We start from the raw sequence: 7,412 nt of genomic DNA, 5'->3' as shown, positions 1-7,412 counted from the left end.
TATGGTTTCACTGCGTCATTAGAAACGCTTAATCACCGATACCACACGTGCGAAAGAATTTAGTGTGTGCGCATCGCACACGATTACATTTTGGAAGGCCTCTAGATCACTGCTCCATATCCCTGACGGTTTTTGGGTCATGTGGGAAGGACCCCCTATCGCCCACACTCGGTGACGGTTCCAAATGCCATCGTGGAAAGGGGTTAAAAACCGTTTGTTTAGGACCGACGCGCACCAGTGCCTCTTTAAGGGAAAAACCAATTCAAGCTCAAGAGGTAGCACATCCCCAAGCTTAGACGCTTGAGTATCCTTGAATATTTACTTGGGGTGCCTTGGGCATCCCCAACCTTGAAATCTTTCCTCTCCTCCTCCTCATATGGAGACCTCCTCGATCTTTGAACACTTCATCCACATAAAACTCAACAGAAAGCTCGGTGAGATCTGTTAGTATAATAATGCAAATCACTACTTTAAGTACGGTTGCAAACCCATTCATATTTTGTTTTTGCATTGTAGCTACTGTATTATAACTTCTCCATGGCTTATACCACCGATACAATCGATAGTTTCATCAAAACAAGCAAAACAATGCATCAAAAACATAATCTATCAAAAACAGGACAGTCTGTAGTAATCTGAACATTGACCATACTTCTATAGCTCCAAAAATTCTGAAAAAATAGAAAAATATGTATAGAAATACTGTGTAAAAAATTAGAAACTTTTGACATTCCAGTAAAATACGTAAATTCACGCACTACAGCCAAAGTTTATGTTTTTGCACCGCACATACCAATAAGCAATCTAATCATCCTAAAGGCAAATCTTGGCACATTATTTTTATAATACAATGGATTTTTAAAAGGGGGCAACTATTTTTGTTGAAAAGTTTCTGTAATTGAAGATTCACAAAGTTTCCATGGGCATGAACAAAGTTCAAGGATAGCTCCACTTTAACAATGGTCGTCTCTCTCTCATTTTCACTTTTCTTTTTGAAATTTTTTTAGGTCCCCCTCTATATTTTTTGTTTTTAAACTTTATAAAAGCACACAACAAAAAAATGACTCTCTAAAACTTCCGGGTTGTCTCCCTGGCAGCGCTTTCTTTAAAGCCATTAAGCTAGGCATACAGTGCTCAAGTAATCAATCCACCCGGATCCCAAAGTATATCAAAGCCAATTTTAATTAGCAATGAATTGTAATTTAGTAGTGAGCACAAAGCAACATATGTCATGCAGTGACGAAGTCTAACTCTCTTCCTATGGATCGACATGTCATAAAAGAATAATTCATGCACATCAAGTAAAGGCCAATACATATCATAAGCAATTTCTTGCAATTTTATTGTGTTGGAAACATAGAGAGGCGGAGATGTAGTTCCTCTCTCATAATAATTGCAAGTAGGAGCAGCAAGCACATGCATATTATATTCATCAAAATCATCATGTGCAACGATAAAAGGCAACCCATCAATGTAATCCTTAATAAAAGCAAACTTCTCCGATATAGTGTAGTTGGGAGAATTCAAGAAGATAATAGGACTATCATGTGTGGGTGCATTAGCAACAATTTCATTTTTAACATAAGGAACTATCGAAAGGTATTCTCCATAAGCTTAATTCATATTGGCATCTTGGCCACAAGCATAACAAGCATCAAGTTCATCAAAAAGGTATATTTCAAACGAATCAACGGGATCATAGCAATTATCATAGCATTCATCCTTCGGTAGGAACGGAGGGAAATTAAACAAATGTATGATTTGAAGAGTTAGTCTCATTAGAAGGTGGGCATGGGTAGCTAATCCGCTCTTCCTCCTTTTTGTTCTTCGCTCTCCTCATCATCGTTTTCATCCAATGAGCTCACAGTGTCATCAATTTCTTCCTCTATAGTTTCCTGCAAAATATTAGTTTCTTGGACAGCGGAGGAGTCCTCAATATATGGTTTAACATAAGCATTAGAAGCATAGTTTTCATAGCAATATTTAAGTATGGCAAAATTTTCAGATTTGTAAAGAGTAGCATCATACTTTTCAATCAAAGAAGCAATTTCATAAGCACCCTTAAAAGCAACAAATTCTTCAATTTGTTCAACATCATAGTAATTATAAACACCCTTGGCATAATAAGATAAGCTACCATTATCACTAAACTCACATTGGTATGGAAGGTGTTTCTTAGGGTCTTCAAAACAACAAGTAAAATCATATTATTCACATAAATTCCAAGCATAGCATTGCATAGTATTAATTTGATGCAGTAAAAGTTTCCCTTTTTGAGATAAGTGGTGTCACACAAAATAAGCATGCTCATTTAATGATTCTCCCTCAACTAAGCTAGTTGGGTTTTCAGCACGGGCACATAGGGATCGAAGATGATCCAAATAGAAAGCTTCAGCAGTATGATAGATTTTGGGTGGTTCTTCAACCATTGGTTTAGTAGGTACAACTATTTTTGGTATTTTAAGTTTCCTAACCATAAATAGAGATAGAAAACAAGAGCGCAAAATAAAAATTACTTAGTGATAAAGCAAACAAGCACACACACACACACGAGAATATTCACCCCACGCTATTACTCCCTGGCAACGGCATTAGAAAAAAGTCTTGATAACCCACAAGTATAGGGGATCGTTTGTAGCCCTTTTCAATAAGTAAGAGTGTCGAACCCAATGAGGAGCTAAAGGTAGAACAAATATTCCCTCAAGTTCTATCGACCACCAATAGAACTCTACGCATGCTTAGCGTTTGCTTTAACTAGAACAAGAATAAAACTAGAAGTACTTTGTAGGTGCGGTAGGATAGGTTTGCAAGATAATAAAGAATATCAAAATAAAAGTTAGGTGTTGTAAATAAATGATTAACTTAGTATAACGAGTGTGGATTAGTAGTGGTATGATTTGCGGAATTGTCCCTTAGCAATTGACTACGTTACTAGATCGATAGCAAGTTTTTATGTGGGAGAGGCCACTGCTAGCATGTCATCCCTTACTTGGAACTCTATGCACTTATGATTGGAACTATTAGCAAGCATCCGCAACTATTACCATTCATTAAGGTAAAACCCAACCATAGCATTAAGATATATACTGGTCCCCCTTCAATCCCGTATTCATCAATTTCTATGGTAGGAAGAAGCTTCTGTCACCCTTGCCCTCCAATGCATAGTCCTATCAACATACAACTAACCCTATGGTATGATCCACATGCGCACTCATATGATGAGCACCAAAGTACAGCAACATAACCACAAGCAAATTAAGCCAATCATAGCAATTCACAAATTACCGATAGGACAACAAAAATCTACTCAAGCATTATAGGATGGCAACATATTATTGGATAATAATAGAGCATAAAGCACCATGTTCAAGTAGAGGGTACAGCGGGTTGCGGAAGAGTGGACCGCTGAATATAGATGGGGGAAGGTGATGGAGTTGTTAGTGAAGATAGCGAAGTTGTTGGAGTAGATCGCTGTCACACGATGATTGCCCTGGCAGTGTTCCGGCGCCACCAAAAGATAGGGGGAGAGAGCCCCCTCCTCCTTATTCTTCCTTGGCCTCCCCCCTAGATGGGCGGAGGGTTCCCCCTTTGGTCCATGGCCTCCATGGTGGCGGAGGGACGAGAGCCCCTTCGAGATTGGATCTGTCTCTCTGTTCTCTTCTGTTTCTCATTCCTATTTTCTGGCCGAAAACCACTTCTTAAATATCCGGAGATCCGTAGCTTCGATTGCGCTGAGATTTGAACACAATTTTTTCGGATCTAAGCTTCCTTGTGCTCAAAGTAGAGCATCAACCACCTTACGAGGTGACCATAACCCACCACTACATGCTAGGGCCCTGGGGCATTCCCTGGTGTACTGTGGGGGCTCTGGGCCTCCTTTTGCATTGATTCCACCTCCTAAAAATCACATATATTCCAAAATAATTCTCCGTAAATTTTTACCGCGTTTGGACTTCGTTTGATATGGGTATTCTACGAAGCAAAAAACATGCAAAAAATACGAACTAGCGCTGGGCACTGGATCAATATGTTAGTCCAATAAATTATATAAATTGTTGCCAAAAGTATGTGAAAGTTGTATAATATTGGGATGAAACAATCAAAAATTACAGATATGATGGAGACGTATCACTCGCCGGCTAGCCCACGCCCCCTCTTCCGTAGCCGGCTTAGTAGTGTGCGTAGTTCTAAAGCCCTCTCTTCGTCTCCAGCCACATACCGGCTCCCAGCTGGCAAGAGCTAAAGGGCTAAACGGTCTCACATGGAAAACTACTAAGGAAAGGTTCCGGCTCGGGCCAACCGGTCGCACACCGCATCCTCTCACGCATTGGCCGGCTACTCATCCAGCCGACCCACTGCCTGCTCGCTCGAAACCTAAGTCCCCAAGCCCGAAGTATTGTACTATCCCCCTCAAAGCCTACTCTCCGGCCTAGCTACAGACCAGCTCCAAGCTATCCTGTTAGTGTGGTGTAAGCTGTGGGGGTGGAGGCACGAGAAAACGGACTAAGGACAAAGGAAAAAAGAGCGAGCTGACAACAAACACAAAACACATGTGTGCAGCAAACATGCATATATTTACAGAATAAATAGGCCCATGTCCATATGTTTAGTACATCAAAATACACCCCTAGTGGGTGGACTTGAAAACTAACGAAAGTTCAGGCATGTTCTACAAAAGACAGGAAAGAAAAGATAAGAGTCTAGGCGGCGGGCTCGGCCCCAGGCTGCGCTGGCTTCGCCGTGGTACCGGTGTCCATCTTGGCGTCGTCTTTCACGTATGTCCCGATTTTGGGGCCGGCCCTTTCTCTGATCATCTCGGCTTGGTTGTCATTCGGGTCTCTGAAGCATAGCTCGTAGGTGTCCTCTGGGATCTCCTCGCCATCAGCTGTCCACTCCTTGAAGAACTCGTCATGCAGGGTGAAGGTGGCGATGTCGCTGGCGCGCTTCTCGAGCGGTGTGGCACACTCCGCTAGATCCGCTTCCGCCCCAGTCCATTGGGTGGCCAGTTGGTCCAGGATCACCCCTGGATACTAGGAAAGCGTAAGGCGCAATGCCATATACGCGCCGGCTCACGCCGCGGAGGCCCTCCAGGTACTGATCCTGGCTGGCGCCATCTCAAGCCACCTCGCTAGTTAGTTGACGGTCTCTGGCTGCACCGCACCGTGCGAGTGGGCCCGTACCGCCACCAAGCCAGCATCACAAAGCTGGTTAATGACGCGCGAACCACCTACAACCGACCGTCGGTGGCGATGCCCATCTCTGCCACCGTCCAGGCGGCGTGCTGCCCGATGTGGACCTCAGTCGCTCTCTATTTGTCCTGGTGGGCGCTCCCGATGTCTCTAGCCGTTTTCTGCGTTTTAGGGAAGGCCTCTAGGCAGGAAGAAAGAAAAGAAGTAAGAGAACGAGAAACAAGGTGCCGGTCGGCGGCCAAGGGCGGTCGGGCGTGCCAGGACAAAATAAACACCCCAAGACTTACAAGAGAGGAGTGCGTTAATATGCTGCACCTCGGCTAGCATCCCTTGCCCCTTCACCGACCACTCGCTGGCTCGGCGAGTGCGCTCCGCCTTCATGTCGGCGACTGATATGTCTCCAACGTATCTATAATTTATGAAGTATTCATGCCATGTTTATAACAATTTTATATGGTTTGGGTGCAATTTTACATGATTTAAATGGAACTAAGCTGGACTGACGCTGTTTTCAGCAGAACTACTGTGGTGTTGTTTCTTGTGCAGAAATCAAAGTTCACCAAATGTAGCAAAAAATGTGACTATTTTTTGGAAGAAAAGAGGCACTAGAAGCTTCGTGGGAGGACCCGAAGAGCCATGAGGGCCCCACAAGGCACCAGGGCGCGCCAGGTGGGGCTGGCTAGCCCCGGTACATTGTGGGGCCCTCGTGGCTCATCTTCGCGTGATTCCAATGCTCAAAAAAAATCCTATATATATATATATATATAGAAACCCCCAAAAATAACCCTAGATCAGAAGTTCCATTGCCGCAAGCCTCTGTAGCCACAAAAAACCAATCTAGACCTTGTTCCGGCACCCCGCCGAAGGGGGAAATCATCACCGGAGGTCCTCTTCATCATCTCGGCTGCCACCATGATGAGGAGGGAGTAGTCCACCCTCGGGGCTGAGGGTTTGTAGCAGTAGCTATGTGTTTAATCTCTCTCTCTCTCTCTCTCTCATGTTCTTCATTTGGCACGATCATGTATCACGAGCTTTCTTAATATAGTTGGATCATATGGTGTTTCTCCCTCTCCATCTTGTTGTGGTGAATTGAGTTTTCCCTTTGAGATTTCATTATTATCAGATTGAATACTTTTATGGATTTGAGAGCATTTGATGTATGTATTGCTATGAATACCCGTGGTGACAATGGGGTATCATATTGATTCACTTGAAATATATTTTGGCACTCAACTCACAGATTCCCGAGGTGACATTGGGGGGTAATCTATGCATAGGGGTTGATGCATGTTTTCATCCTTGTTTCTCCGATAGAAATTTTGGGGCACTCTTTGAGGTTCTTTGTGTTGGATTGAGTATTATGAATCTGAAATTGTTTGATGCATATCGTATAATCAACTCACAAATACTCGTGGTGACATTGGAGTATCTAGGTGACATTAAAGTTAGTTAATGTGTATCATATGGTGTTATTTTAGTACAAACTCTTAGATAGATCGTTCGGAAAGGATAACTTGGTGTTATTTTAGTACGAACTCTTGGAAAGATCGATCGGAAAGAATAACTTTGAGGTGGTTTCGTACCCTATAAACAATTTCTTCTTATGTTCTCCACTAGATAAGAACTTTGGAGTGATTCTTCATCGCATGTTGAGGGATGGTTATATGATCCAATTATATTAGCATTGTTGAGAGATTGCACTAGGAAAGTATGAACCCTAGGCATTGTTTTTAAGCATTGTAATAATATATGTACTCACTTTTGTTACTTACTAGCTTGTTATTTTTATTGTCCCTATTACAAAAATCAATATCTATTATCATTACTACACTTGTATCACCATCTCTTCGCCGAACTAGTGCACATATATAATGTACCATTGTATTTGGTGTGTTGGGGACACAAGAGACTCTTTGTTATTTGGTTACAGGGTTGTTTGAGAGAGACCATCTTCATCATATGCCTCCCACGGATTGATAAACCTTAGGTCATCCACTTGAGGGAAATTTGCTACTGTCCTACAAAACTCTGCGCTTGGAGGCCCAACACGAGTCTACAAGAACAAGTTGTGTAGTAGACATCAGCGACCTCTGTGGCTGCCTTGCTCACCGCCTCGTCCCTTTCGGCTAGTGCTTTTAGATGCTCCTCCACTAGCCGGTCAAGCTCGACAGTATGGGCAGCCGCCTGCTGGTCCTTCTCAGCAGCCAACCGGTTCACCCGCAC

Source organism: Triticum dicoccoides, chromosome 1A, assembly GCF_002162155.2.
Source record: "Triticum dicoccoides isolate Atlit2015 ecotype Zavitan chromosome 1A, WEW_v2.0, whole genome shotgun sequence".
NCBI classification, from domain to species: domain Eukaryota; kingdom Viridiplantae; phylum Streptophyta; class Magnoliopsida; order Poales; family Poaceae; genus Triticum; species Triticum dicoccoides.
The sequence above is the reverse complement of the archived record's forward strand: the minus strand, read 5'-3'. Positions refer to the sequence as shown.